This window comes from Musca domestica, unplaced genomic scaffold (assembly GCF_030504385.1).
Source record: "Musca domestica strain aabys unplaced genomic scaffold, Musca_domestica.polishedcontigs.V.1.1 19, whole genome shotgun sequence".
NCBI lineage: Eukaryota > Metazoa > Arthropoda > Insecta > Diptera > Muscidae > Musca > Musca domestica.
Genome location: NW_026712245.1, coordinates 9894829 through 9910149, shown reverse-complemented (window position 1 = coordinate 9910149; position 15321 = coordinate 9894829). Strand labels below are relative to the sequence as shown.

Genomic DNA, 15321 nt, shown 5'->3' with positions numbered 1-15321 from the left:
TACATGCATAAATCGACACAGAAAGTGATTCTATGAAGATCTCCAAAAGTAATTATGGGTCTATTTCGCTTCCTTCTTCATGTTACGAACAAATGTATGTATGTGGTGTAGGGTATAAAAAGAAAAATTCGGAACGTTTTAGTATGTTTGAAACGAAATTCGCCAAATTGTCGGATGTTTGATCCGAAATTCAGAAAAAAATCTGAATTTGTTCTAAAGTTTTATCCGAAAATCATTCGAAAACCGGAAAAATATAGGATGTTTGATAAGAAATTCGGAAAGGTGTTGGATGTTTGATTCGAAATTCTGAAAATTCTCGGATGTTTGATCCGAAGTTCGGAAAACATTCGGATATTTAATTCAAAATGCGGAAAATATGAATATTTTCGATAGTTTTATCCGAAAATCCTGATAAAAATTCTTTAAATATGTTCGTACCAAGGCCAATTTAATAAGGTCGCATGTAGTAACAGTGCAGGCTTAAAGGTGGAGATACATAAGACAATTTATTTCTGTCATACGTCACCGGTTGGTTTTTTTAAATAAAAGTTATAAGTGGACATAGTCCAATTTTGGGATTGAGATTCTCTTATGTATGGCTATTAGAAGCTAATAATTACCATAAAGCCATGTCCAGTAATAAATCTTCTTGAACCGCTCAAATATTTTTATTTATTTATTTTTTTTTTTTTTTTTGGCAGAAAATTTTCCACTGTTTTGTTATTGTTTTGCAATAATTAGAATTACAAAACCGTGCATACAATAAATCTAATCGATTTATTACACTGTGTAAACAGTCTATGCAACGACGCAACAAAGTTTTCCAAAGCGTAGCGAAACCTGTCAGTCGTCAGGCTGTTGCAATTCCATTGGCTTAAGAAGTTGTCCCTGATATACTTGCTTACTTGGTTGTTTGAAGAGTTACAAAATCTGAAAGAACCACTCTTGGCATTAGACATACATACACACACACACACACGGATACGACAAATGATACAACAACGACTATTTGCGGACAATCTGTTGGTGTGTATGAATTGTGTGCAGACCGGAAGAGATTTTTTGGCAAATTGAATTAAGCCGCTTTAATGATGAACATAAAGGTACATATCTGATACAAAAGAATCCATTATCTTAGTAGAGACTCGGAAGCAGCCGTAGGTTTGGGAAGCCTTGGGTGAATTCTTAATATTATTTTCCAAATTTTTCATTTGGTATTATTTTATAAATGTTTTCATTTCACATTTTCATAAAATAACAATAGAATATCCCTTCGAAGAAAAAAAGGGTTTCACATTTTATAAAGAAAATGTGAAGTGACCTTTTAATACAGATTTGAACATTTCGTCTTATTTGTTGAATCCCAGACTAATAATACAGGGTGAGATGAAAAAACTAACCAATTTAAGTGGACGGTAGAAAAAAGCAACATCAGCAGAACTGGTTTGAAAAGTAAAGAAATGACTTGATTTAAATCCACGTCGCAGTAGCCGAAAAATGGTACGTGAGCTGAACATATCGCAATATCCCATTCGGCAAATATTGAAAAATTGAAATTCCAAAAAGTGCAAGAACTTACACCGCAACAGAAAGAAAATAGACTCAAAAGAGCTAAAGAGTTCCTCGCTTGGACGAATGTGGTGAACTGCCGAATTTGGTTTTCTCCGATGAGAAAACATTCGTGTCCAGCAGTTTGTAAACAAACAAAATGATCGTGTTTACTTTCCAAAGAGGTCAGCTGAAAATGTGCACCTTCGTTTGGCCACCAGAACTCAAGCGCCCCCCATGGTGATAGTGTGGGCCGCCAAAACAGCCGATGGCCGCTCTCCGCTCGTATTAATCGAACGTGGCTTCAAAATAAATGCCGAATATTATCGCGAAAATATTCTGGAGGGTGTATTAAAGCCTTTGGGCATGCAATCATTTTGGCCGCAGACCTCGGACATTCCAAAAGGACTCAGCGCCATGAGGTTCCTCGCTTCATTTCCAGCGCACAATGGCCACCAAAATCTCCGGATACCAATCCATTGGACTATTGTGTCTGGAATATTATGGAAAGCAAGGTTGACACTAAAAAATACCAAAGTGTCGATCACCTCAAGCAAGCGCTTCGAATGGGCCAAAATACCGCAGAGCAACATTCGGGCAGCGTGTGACGTTTCATTGGCCGTTTGAAGGCCATAGTTCGTGCCAAAGGTGACCGATTCGAACAAATCTAAACTTATTCTAAAATTTGATAATATTTCCGACATTTTTTGCTTTCAATCAATAAAACTTAAAAAAATGTAAAAGTTACGGGGCTTGACTTTGTTGCAGTTTTTTTTATCTCACCCTGTATAGGTCCACGATATCGGATAGCACACATACAACGGACTCCCTGATATTAGATATTTTGACGATTTTAGGGACATTCTTAACCTGAGTTGTTTCATATTTCGCATTTGAAGTTCGGAATCGGTACTACAGCATATGACAAAAAAATTGCGTATGCAGGCCCACTTCTTCGTATAACCTCCATATAACGTTAGCTCCCATATTCGGTATTTTGATGATTTTCGAAACATTATTCACCGAAATTGTTTCAAATTTCGTATTTAGAGGTCGTAGTGGGAACTACAGTCTATGACAGAAAAATTGTCTATGCAGATCCAGGTCTTAGTATAGCCCCCATATAATGGTACCTCCCAATATTCGGTATTTTGATGATTTTAGGTACAATATTTACCGAAATTTTTTGAGATGTCGTATTTGAAGTACCTAATAGGTACTACAGCCTGTGACAAAAAATTGTCTACGTTTTCATATAGCCCCCATATAACGGTTTCAGCGACATTATTCACCGAAATTGTTTCAAATTTGGTTTTTGAAGTTCGAAATGGATACTACAGCCTAAGACAGAAACTTGTCTGTGCAGGTCCACGTCTTCGTATGGGCTATATAACAGTACCTCCCAATATTCGGTATTTTGTTGATTTTAGCGTCATTATTTACCGGCGTATTTAGAGTTAGTAATGGGAACTACATTCTGCGACAGAAAATTGTCGATGGAGGTCCATGTCTTTGTATAAGCCTCATATATCAGTACCTAATAGGCACTACTGCCTGTGACAGAAAATATGATGGTACCTCCCTATATTCGGTATTTTAGTGATTTATATATATTTCACCGGATTTTTTTTTCAAGTTTGGTATTTGAATGTTGTTTATGAGAAAAGTGGTCTATGCAGGTCCACGTCTTCGTAGAGACCCCAATATAACGGTTATATTCGTTATTTTAAGATTTTAACCGAATTTTTAATGGATTTTATTTTTTTAAAAAATATCCAAATTCTTTCCAAATGGTTGGAGGGTATTCAAAGTTCAAACTTACTGCTTTTTTCGATTGTTGTGACTTATATTTGTGTGTGTGTGTGTGTGTGTGTGTGTCTTACCATATCAATGGCTATAGGAGAGAGATGCTCCCTCGAAGTTCAGTGTTTTGCTTATAACCATGATTCGATCTTTTTTTCTTATTTCATCATGACATTTCACTTCCCATCTTCATGCAAATCATCATGGAAATGAACAACGCTTTAGAATGTTGTTGGCGATTAGAAGCGTGTTATTTTTGCTGTTGTTGTTGTTTCGATTATTAAGACGCAATGGAAAGTCCAAAGTTGTTAAACCGATAAAACAAGTTATTGATAATAATGTTAATGCTTTTGTTGTTCCCCGGAACATTTTTTGTGCAATTTTCTAACAAATACTACAGAGAATTTTCAGTTGGCCACATTCATCGATTCAAACGTGCGCGCGCACACACACACACACACACATTTACATTTGACTACAATGGTCAGACAAGTTTACATTCTGAACCGCACAAAAATAGATATCAATGGCTACGAAAGTGAAACCAGACAAGTAATCGGAATATTTCCTAATACAAACTAGCACCATCGGAAGCAACAGCAACAAAACACAACATCATATGTCTTAAACGTGTCTTGGCAATAAGGTCGACAACGCTACCTTCTCTACTACCGCCGTGGCTGACTGGCTGGCTGGCTGGCTAAATCAGACCAAAAGTAAGCTGTATGAATGAGTGATGGTCATAAAATACAAACAAACCACAACAAAAAAAAAAAAAAATCATGGCGGCTTGGCTGACAGTGTTCAGATGGGTTTCTGGTTTTAATTGGCCACATTATTTGGCAACAAAAACCGTTAACCTAAAAATCATCTTTTGATTAATTATTTTGAACTTGAAAACAAGTAACAAAATCAGCAAAAATATGGATTAGTTATGAATTTCGCGTGTGTGTGTGTTTGTATTTGTTGTGACACATTTTGACATTGTCAACCAAGATGGAATGTTACTTCCTTGTGTTTGCCTACAGCTACAAGTCTTCGAATGGCCATTCAGCAATTGTGACTCATTTGTTTTCAAGAGACTTAATGTCATTAGCCACACATATGGCCATTAATATTCATGTTACATTTTATTCAGGTTAGGGTCAAAAGGTCATGGGTCATAGGTGTTGTGCCAATGAGGTCAGTTTTTAAAAAGACATTTATTAATTATTGTCCAGGTAATTGAAGCTGTGACTTATTTTTATTATATTAATTAAGGTAATTTCAGTTTTGTAACACTGTGAGTGGTAGCACAATAACTAAACAAACATTCGGAATTTCATAATTTCAATTGCGCTATGTCCGTTTTCAACAGCAATTTTTGTTTTAGTTTGGTTAAAATTAAATTAACAAAAACAATAATTGCAATTGCAGCATGAAAAATCACGCATTGGTCATTGTTAACTTGTGTGCCTACAAAGCACATGGAGAGTATACTATGTTTGCTTTTTCCTTTTGTAACAATGGGGAAATAATAGGTCTGTCTGGTTATTTTTTCTACAGGAATTGTCCAGCAGCTCTGGTAAACATACAAATGTTTGTCTAGCAAAAATTGGCGAGCACTCAGTGAAATAACTCTCTGGAATCACTCTCTTTTGCTAACCGACTATTTTTCAGTAAAATGTCTTAATCAAAGTTTTTACCGGGTGAGTTTTCAGACTGCTGTCATTTCTAAGCCACTCGTCCGACAGCTGTTAAAATTATTCCAATGACAGCTCATTATATTGTTTACAAGCGTACAAAAGCATTTCGGTGAGAATTTTTCAGAAAAAAAGTTATTCGTGATGGAATTCAAGCATGATAGTATGATTTCTTTATATTTGGCTGGAAAACCACAAATGGCTATCGTTAGAGCAATCCAGCATTTAAATGTGAATAAATCGTTTGTGTCTCGTACCATTGCTCGTTACCGAGATACTGGTAGTGTAGCCCGACGTCAAGGAAGTGGACGGAAGAAAACAGCAACATCAGCAGAAATGATTCGAAAAGTAAAGAAGCGACTTGGTCGAAGCCCGCGTCGCAGTGGCCGAAAAATGTAACGAATAATGTAAAAATATTTCATTTGGAAAATATTGAAAAATAAACTCGGGGTAAAGCCATTGAAATTCCAAAAAGTGCAAGAACTTAAACCGCAACAGAAAGAAAATAGACTCAAAAGAGCAAAAGAGTAGCTTCGCTTGGCCGAAAGTGGTGAACCGAATTTGGTTTTCTCCGTCTCCGATGAGAAAACATTCGTTGTCCAGCAGCTTGTAAACAAGCAAAATGATCGTATTCACTTTCCAAAGAGGTCAGCTGAAAATGTGAACCTTCGGTTGGCCACCAGAACTCAAGTGCGGACCATGGTGATGGTGTGGGCCGCCATAACAGTCGATAGTCGCTCTTCGCTCGTATTAATCGACCGTGGCATCAGAATAAATGCCGAATATTATGGCGAAAATATTCTGGAGGTGTATTAAAACCTTGGGCACGCAAAATTAGGAGGGTATATTAAAGCTTTGGACACAAAAAGAAAGGATAATGCGACTTTGCTCCAATTTTGCAAATCCTAATATTTCCATTAGCGCTGCGTAAGGTTTGAAAATTTACAATATCGGTCCATTCCATCCAGTACCTCCCCCACAAAGGGTCAACATTTTGAATAATTACAACTTACAACTTATAAAATGTGATGTAACTTGTCCGATTGTTTTCAAATTTCACACATCCCAAACATTTTATTAAACCAAGGTCTAATGTGAATATAGTATATTTCGGTCCACTCCTTCCGGTACCTCCCCCACAAAGGATAAAAATTTTGAATATTCGTGAAGCTCATATAACACAAAATAGACATCCGATTCCATTCAGACTTAACACATCTCAATATTTTCATCAACACAAGATGTGTTATAAAGATGGTAGAGATCGGACCATTCCTTCTGGTACCTCCCCCACAAAGGGTCAAAGTTTTGATTATCCAAAACGTTTATAAAATCCGAAATAAGCATCAGGTTCTCTTTATATTTCACACATACAAACATCTTTGCTAACACAAAATCTGTTGTGAAGATGGGACATATCGGTCCTCTCCTTCTTGTACCTCCCCCCACAATGGGTCAATGTTTTGAATAACCAAAACGGCCATAAAATCCAAAATATGCATGCGGTTCTCTTCATATTTCATACACCACATTATTTGTACAATAATAGATCAGCTGTGAAGATGGAACATATCGGTCCACTACTTCTGGTACCTCCCCCACAAAGCGTCAACATTTTGAATTTTAATTCTCACAAAATGTAATGTAAGAGTCCGGTCGTGTTCATATTACACATATAACAATATTTTCATTAACCCAAGGTCTGGTGTGAAGATGGAATATGTCGGTCCAGTCCTTCTGTTACATCCCCCACAAAGGGTCAAAATTTTAAGTATCCATGAAGCTCATATAACGTTTAACGATTTCTTTAAGACTTGGTACATCTTAATATTCCCATCAACACAAGATTTAAAAATAAAAAAAATGGTAGAGGTTGGACCATTTCTTCTAGTATCTTCCCCACATAGGGTTCAAAATTTTTAAAAAACAAAACGTTAAAAGAAATCGAAATAAGCATCCAACTTTCTTCAAATTTCACACATACAAATATTTCTGCTAATGCAAGATCTTTTATGAATATGATATATATCTGCGAACCCCTTCTGGCGCCTCACCCTAAAAGGGTCAAAATTTCCAATACTCATATCTGTCATAATTTGCGATTCTTATATCTAAATATATCTAAATATTTCTCTTAAACAGAAATCTGATATCGATATGTCATTTATCGAAATTTATGATTTCGCATAAAATTGGTTATAAATGTTCGATTTCCTTCCAATTTTGCACATACCAATATTTTTTATCTGGAATATTTCGGTCCGGTATATCTGTTACCTCACGCATATTTCCACATTTTCCAAAAATTTACCCATATCTCATATAAAGTATGGGAAGTAGTCGATATAGTCCAAATCTGGCACATTGCAGTATTTATATCAGTGTCAGATAAGGATTGGTCAATATTAGCCAACTGCTTCGGAACCTCCTCCCCCATAAAGGGTCAACAGTTTGAATAATCATAACTCAAGGCTGGGGGTACACATCTGTCGGCAAAACCGACTGATACTTTTTAATTTGTTTATTGTTTTAAACTGTTTAACCACCAAATAAATGACCAGGTTTGAATAATTTTCTACCCAAAATTAGTATTATGGATTATCAAAACGTCTTAACCAATGTAAACTTACTTCCTATTTGCTTTTTTGATTATATACCCCATATCTCAAATAAGTGTTTATATTCCAAACACAGAAAAAGTCTATAATATTTTCGACCCCACTAAACTTGGTCTCTAATTAACATTTAGCAGATGGACAGAGCAGCGTTTACAAATGACAGACCAAGAGTTCAAATGTTTTCCATTTGGGCATGAGAATGTCTGACAGAGAGAGGGTTAAAATACGTTTTACACGAATTGCGGTATTTGCTCAATTCAACGAACAAGTGGCATGTGTTTGTTTAGTTTTTGTTTTTTGGGTGGAGGGGACTACGTCATTCTGAGTCGGTTTGGCTGGCATATCGTCGTCGTCAACAACAACAATACACACGAATTACAAACAAAACAACACTTCATTCACCAAAACATGGCATAACATTTCCTCGCAGTAAACCCCAAATAGAAACGCCAAACAAAATTGTTGTTGTCATTACGGAAGTTTCGTAAATCCCCAAAACAGCTACAGCTATTTTATCCAGTAGGCCAATTATTTATTTATTTTTTTTTTTAATATTTCCAAAAGCACCAGCCGCAGCAATTTCCATTCAATTTAACCACTAAAGATAACTTCACTTACCTATCACAATATGTATTGGCGTATTGGCCACAACTGGCGGTGTTTTTGGGGTTTTGGATTTTTATTTCACCAACTCACTTAACTAGAATCACAACTTACAACTAGCGAACGACTTGTGTCGACAAGTGAACAGAACGTACCGAATTTATAAACAACGCACGCAGCAGCAACAGCAGCTAATCCAAATGCACTTTTAACTGGCTGGCTAGGCTAGGCTAACTATAATCAGAAAGAAACGTCTTATCCGCAACTGGAAGCAAAGCAATAAACAAATAGAACCGATGACCGATCAACAGGCGACAAGACGAACTAAACGCGTTTATGGCAAGCAGGTAACTGACGTTCTACTCCGGTGAACCGCTTCAGATGAAGGTAAAGCAAAACTCTGTTCGTTTATCTTTGAATTGAGTCAAGCTTAGAGTTACAACAATAATTCAAGCGTAATGCGAGTGAGCTGTGAACTGAGTGGCTCAGATAAAAAACACACACACACGCACACTCATATGTGTATTTGTTTTGAGTGTTTTGATATTTAATCAAAGTTACCAGATTGTATTAAATCTACTCATTTTAACTACTAACCGATAACCGATTGAGTTATTATCAGAAATAGAACATTTGTATAATCTTTCAAAGATTAGTTTTTTGCAAAACATGAGCTAATCTAGTTATCAAGTCCTTGAGATGTATAAGTACTTTTATGGCCATGTAGTTTTCTACACCATTTTCATATTTCAGGTGTAATTTAAGAGTTTGTATTCGAAAGCTGACAATTTTCAGAGAACAATTGGGGTTAATCCGCCCTATCATAATTATATAAATCTATAATATCCCTATTAAGTTTCCTTTCAATTTTAAAATTGTTACGAACGCCTAAAAGTATGTTATAAATAAAATGTGAAAAAGTAATTTTGTGAATGACTAACATAATGATTAAATCATGGTAGAAAACATACGGGTAGATGCACCAACGCTTGGTAACATTGAAATGTCAAACATTTTTAAATGTTTTTCAAATATAAGTAGATTTTTATAAGTTTTCTTATACGATGTCATTCGGAGGTTATTATAAGTCGCGTTTTCAAAAATTTTTACAAATTTAAATATTTTTTCATTCAACATTTTCAATGCCAAAATTGGTTTGACAGTTCATTGTCCCAGCAGCTGTGTCGATGCGTCTACCATAATTCTTCTACCATGGTTTAAACTGACCTTAACCTTTAACTGGCGAGGTGACATATTTTATAACATTTTATAACAAAAAAAAAAAAAAAAAACAAGTTAAAAATTATCAGTCGGATTTGCCGACAGATAAATACCCTCAGTCAATTATTTAAATACATTTGTACTTCTGTTATGATTATTAAAATGGTTAACCCTCTATGGAGTAGGTTCTGAAGGAATGGCCCAATATTGTCAATTTCGTATCGGACCTGAATAAATATTATATAAATATTGGTATGTGCCAGGTTTGGACAATATTGGTTACTTACTTCACTTTATATGAGATATGTGATCATTTTTATAGTCGACCGAAGTATTCCATTTCCATACTTCATCTAATACAGATAAAAATATTGGTATGGGCAATTACAAGAAAATCGTACATTTATATTCAATTTTATGCGATTTTTTTATTTACATCAAATTTCTATATTCACCCCAGACTTCTGGTTGAGAGAAATATTTAGATATAGAAAAGTTGTAAGGAATCGCTGATTTGTTTCGCAAGTTATGAAAAAGTATTGAAAATTGTGACCCTTTGTAGATGAGGCACCAGAATGAGTTCGCAGATATATATCATCTTCACAGAAGATCTTGTGTTAGCTAAAATGTTTAGATGTGTAAAATTTGAAGCGAGTTGGATGCTTATTTCGCTTTCTTAGAGCGTTTTGTTTTCTTGAACCCTACCAGAAGAAATAGTCCGATCTCTACAACAGTCCGATCATTATAACAGATCTTGTGTTGATAGAAATATTGAGATGAGCCACGTCATGTAAATGTAATCGGATATATATTTCGCATTTTATAAGCTTCATGGATATTCAAAATGTTGACCCTTTGTGGGAAGGTACCAGAAGGAGTAGACCGATATGTCCTATCATCACAGCAGATCTTCTGTTAGTAGATATAGAGAACCGGATGCGTATTTCGGATTTTATGATTGTTTTGGTTATTCCAAACTTTGACTCTTTGTGTGGATGGTACCAGAAGAAATAGTCTGATCTCCGTCATATTTATAATAGATCTTGTGTTTATGGAAATATAAAGATGTGCCAAGTCTGAATGAATTCGGATGTTAGTCTCGCGTTTTATGAGCTTCATGGATATTCAAAAATTTGACGCTTTGTGGGGGAGGTACCAGAAGGAGAGGACCGATATATTCCATCTTCACACCAGACCTTGGTTTAATAACAATGTTGTTATTTGTGTAATTTGAAGACAATCGGACCCTTACATCACATTTTGTAAGAATTATAAATATTCAAAATTTTGATCTTTTGTGGGGGAAAAACTTGATGGAGTATCCATTTTCGCACCCGACCTAGCACTGATACAAATATGAGGATTCGCAAAGTTTTAAAGCGTCCTTTTGGAGTATTCTTTCTCTTTCTGTGCAGCAAAATTATTTTCTTTGAAAATATTGACATTTTGTCTGGGAGGTGCCAGAAGAAGTGGACCGATATTGCCCATCTCCGATTTAATTTTGACAACAATATTACGATGTGAATTTCGTGAGTTATCGTGCGCACCAGCCAGACAGACAAACGGACTGACGAACGGACATCGCTAAATCGACTCCAAATGTCCTGAATCGGATTTGATCCAAAAGGGACCTAGGGTCTAAAACCGTTTTTTCGATGAGGCAAGGTTTGGCCATATCAAATGATATATAACCTCTCTAGCCATATATTTGAGGGTATAAAAAGGGGGAAAAATTGTAAAATAAATGATAATTTAAAAACTAATTGATTCATTAGATATACATAATAATATTATTTTCTGCTTCTCTTCTAGTGGCTTTAGAATCTTCAGGATTTTAAGATGTTGTCGCTTATTCCAAATTGTAAGTATGCGTATGTTTGTTGTGGTATCGGTCTTTTTAGGTTAAGGAAATACTTTACTTACTCAATTTTCTTGCAGCACTAGAAATATACCCACTTTGAACTTTTTAACCGGAATGTCATAAATTGGTTCAATTATAGACAAAGCCAATTTATTACCGTTGCTATCAGTACTAGACATACACATCATTACCTTGATGAGTAGATCGAGCTTACGTTTCCTTTGCTGAATTAATGAAAAATTTCAAAGTTTATATAAAATGTACGCATCAACTCTTAACCACATGAATAAATAAGTTTATTTTATAACCCTTTATTTCAGTTTTATCTTTTACTGGGGTCAATTACTCAATTTGAGTATGAGTTGTAGCTCAAAAGAGTATCGTATTTTGATAACAGCTTTTGTGTGAATTACTCTCCATAAAGTATGTATGTGTGTATGGAATAATATGTCTCTTAATTGTCATTCTCCATAGCAAAGATGACGATCGACACTTGACTCAAACCCCCCCCCCCTAAATGATCGCAAAACAATGTCTATAAAACTTGGAGATGTGACAAAAATTGAACTGGATTCTGTTGTGTGATGCGTATATAAGAATATAATTAAATAAACAATTGCAATTAAAATTATTTAATTTGTTTGTGGTTTATAATCAATCATATTGTTTTCTATCTTCCAGTTTAGTTTTTTCCTAACGATAGAAATAAAAACAAATTTATTTATTTACGGAATAGATACATCGGTAAGTACATAACCGACATTAGGCATTCAAGTCACGTTTAAAATTTTGAACGTGTTGTAAGAGAATTGTACCTGTATATACTTATACTATATGTATGATAGGCTGGATTATCAATTATTTATATACAAGTTTTTTTTTATGATAAAACTATATTTTTTATTATGTAACAATTTATTTTCGGACATTTTTACCCAGGTTTAGGTTTAATTTTCTCAAAACAATTTTTGCAGAATCACATAGTAACGTTAGTATTTCAAACGTATTTTATCTTCTTCTGTTTTCACCGACACTAAATTGTGGCCTGGCATGGACGATTTGATTACCAAAAACGATATGCTAGATACAAGTTACATATTGGCGTTATTACAACATTTGGGGAAAATGAATGGCATGAGGGAGTGAATAATATTGCAGACACCTTCGAAAAGACATATGTAAAGACGTCTTATGAAGTTCCTACTAAAATGCACTATATTCAGTTTTTAGAATTTTGAAGTTTGGAATGAGAATCACAGATGGAGTGTAGGATAAATGTTGAAAAGCTTATTTGGAAATTCAAACTCTAAGGTTATGAAAAGTCCATTCACGAAAAACACTAAATGATACAAAATTTGGTATTGAGTGAAGGGATTGAGGGTGAGATAAAAAAAAAAACTGCAAAAAAGTCAAATGCCATACTTTTTACATTTTTTTTTTTTTAATTTTATTGAATGAAAGCAAAAAATGTCGGAAATAGCATCAAATTTTAGAATAAATTTAGATTTGTTCGAATTGGTCACCGTTGGCGTTGGTTATGGCCTTCAAACGCCAATGAAACCGTCGCACGCAGCCCAAATGTTGCTCTGCGGTATTGCTTGAGGTGATAGTCACTTTGGTATTTTTAATTGCCAACCCAGCTTGCTTTCTTGCTGAGAAACCCCATTCTTGGGCGGCGCGTGCTGAGTGCGATGGTGCTGAGTCCTGTTGAAAGATCCAAGGTCTGCGTGCCCAAGGCTTTAATACACCCTCCAGAATATTTTCGCGATAATCGGCATTTATTCTGATGCCACGGTCGATTAATACGAGCGGAGAGCGACCATCGGCTGTTATGGCGGCCCACACCATCACCATCACCATGGCTGGCGCTTGAGTTTTGGTGGCCAACCGAAGGTGCATATTTTCAGCTGACCTCTTTGGCAAACACGATAATTTTGTTTGTTTACAAACTGCTGGACAATGAAGGTTTTCTCATCGGAGACGGAGAAAACAAAATTCAGCAGTTCACCACTTTCGGCCAAGCGAAGCAACTCTTTAGCTCTTTTTAGTCTATTTGCTTTCTTCTTGCACTTTTGGAATGGCTTTACCCCGAGCTCATTTTTCAATATTTGCCGAATGGAATATTGCGATATGTTCAGCTCACGAGCCATTTTTCGGCCACTGCGATGCGGGTTTCGATTAAGTCGCTTCTTTACTTTTCGAACCATTTCTGGTGATGTTGATGTTTTCTTCCGTCCACTTCCTTGACGTCGGGCTACGCTGTGCTCTAACGATAGCCAGTTGTGGTTTTCCAGGCAAATATAAAGAAATCACACCATCACGCTTAAGTTCCATCACAAATAACTTTTTTTTTCTGGGAAATTCTCACTAAAATGCTATTGCACGTTTGTAAAAAATATAATGAGCTGTCACTGGAATAATTTTAATAGCTGTTGTACGAGTGCCTTATAAATGACAGCAGTCTGAAGTTGGTTACAATTTTTTCACCCTGTACTCGTAAAGATAAGTGAAATCGAAAGTATCTGTAATTCTTTCCTGAATGAAACATGGATAAATCTTGTGAACCAAAGAAAATAATTAGGGGACTCATGAAATCCTTAAAAACCCCGGGGTTTCGAGATCGCTCTCAGTAATCGATACGTACTCCATGTAATTTTTTTAAGAAAAATTCGCGCTCTATGTCTTTGCTATTCTTTTATCGCTTTTATATTATTTTTAGTTATATTAAATTTATTTTGTTTGTTGATTGAAAATAACTAACTAATATTTATAGATTTACTATCTACCGATCTATAATCCCAAACAAACCATTATCAAAACTATTATTATTTTCTTGGTAAACAAAAGCATTTGCTCTCTATTAAAAACAACTTCATTGCTGGGGGTGTTTTGGCCCATTTTTTTGAAGGTGATCGAAATCACTTTCGCTGGAAATGATAATTTTCGTTCTTCATGCGATCTGCTCGTTCTTGCCACCTAAGAAAAAAACCCAAATAATAAATATATGAGCTAAGCGATAATTTTAAAGAAGTACCCATTTACTCAATGTTTACACAGTATTTATTTAACGAAATTAGGAAGAGATAAAGCAATGGCCGAAACAGCGAACATTTATACTCCTTCTTATCAGACATTGCCTGCTCGCTCGCTCAATTTCTTGTCGATAATAAACACTGCAAAAATTACAGATATGTAGGCATATACTTATACATATGTGTGAAGGAAGGTAGTGGTTGAAATGAAATATTGATAACTAAATTCAATTTGTTGACAAAACAAAAACAATGTCAAATTGGAACTGGAACTGGGGAATTGTGAAAAACAAAACGACAAGAATTTTTTATTTCATTTCAGCTTTTGGACTTTGCCCTATGAGTCTCTACGAGACCCCTTAGAATTTAAGTGGTTTTAAAGCGAATCTATCAGATACCACCCTGCAAGCAATTGTTCGGCGTGAAATAAAAACAAATAAATAATACTTATAACAAAACCCTTGCAATTATCAAAACACTCTTTGGGCATTCAAGACAAAGAGAGTTGGTCGGTGGCGATCGGCACATTTTCTCTAGTTCTATTGTTTCAAAAGTGAAATGAAATTTGAAAACAAAGGCTTGTCGTTGTGCTGCAATTACAATTTCGATAACAACAATACTAAATAATACGATCACGAATAGGGTATTTTGAGGGAATGGGAGAAGTTTTTTTTTTTCTGTAAATTTTAAATTTTTTATATGCCCTTAATTTAAAGAAAGAAAATTGCGAAACCAATATCATAATTTTGAGAGTAGATTTTAATATTTTACGCCACTTGAATGGGCATTAATAAAAATAACATAAAATTAGTCATTAAACCCAAAAACGTTCCATTGTAATAATAAGTGAATATGGGCATAAATTAAGCGCCCAGCGATAAAAATGTGTACAGGTCACACAGTGTAAACCAAATACTTGTATAGTATTAATATTATATTTGAAATTAAAAACT

General features: G+C 35.2%; 1 protein-coding gene and 1 long non-coding RNA gene across 5 annotated transcripts in view; one reads left to right on the top strand and one right to left on the bottom strand.

Moving 5' to 3' along the window:
* Positions 1-8639, bottom strand: part of LOC101894158 (alpha-tocopherol transfer protein-like) — a 29825-nt gene extending 21186 nt beyond the window's left edge. Inside the window, exon 1 of one of the 2 annotated variants that reach the window (XM_005182634.4) lies at positions 8410-8639. The gene's annotated coding sequence lies outside the window, so the exon portion shown is untranslated. Of the gene's footprint in view, positions 1-8269 lie in introns of both variants that reach the window. The other variant, XM_005182633.4, reaches the window with a different exon arrangement.
* LOC109612416 (uncharacterized) lies at positions 3435-11930 on the top strand. 3 transcript variants are annotated; one of them, XR_002194501.2, is made up of 6 exons: positions 3435-4067; positions 4897-5039; positions 11288-11336; positions 11414-11596; positions 11657-11759; positions 11816-11930. It is a non-coding gene; the product is annotated as an uncharacterized LOC109612416 (long non-coding RNA). The 3 variants fall into 3 exon arrangements; XR_002194500.2 differs by having other exon boundaries at positions 11811-11930; XR_002194502.2 differs by lacking the exon at positions 4897-5039 and having other exon boundaries at positions 11811-11930.
* The last annotated feature ends 3391 nt before the right edge of the window (positions 11931-15321 follow it).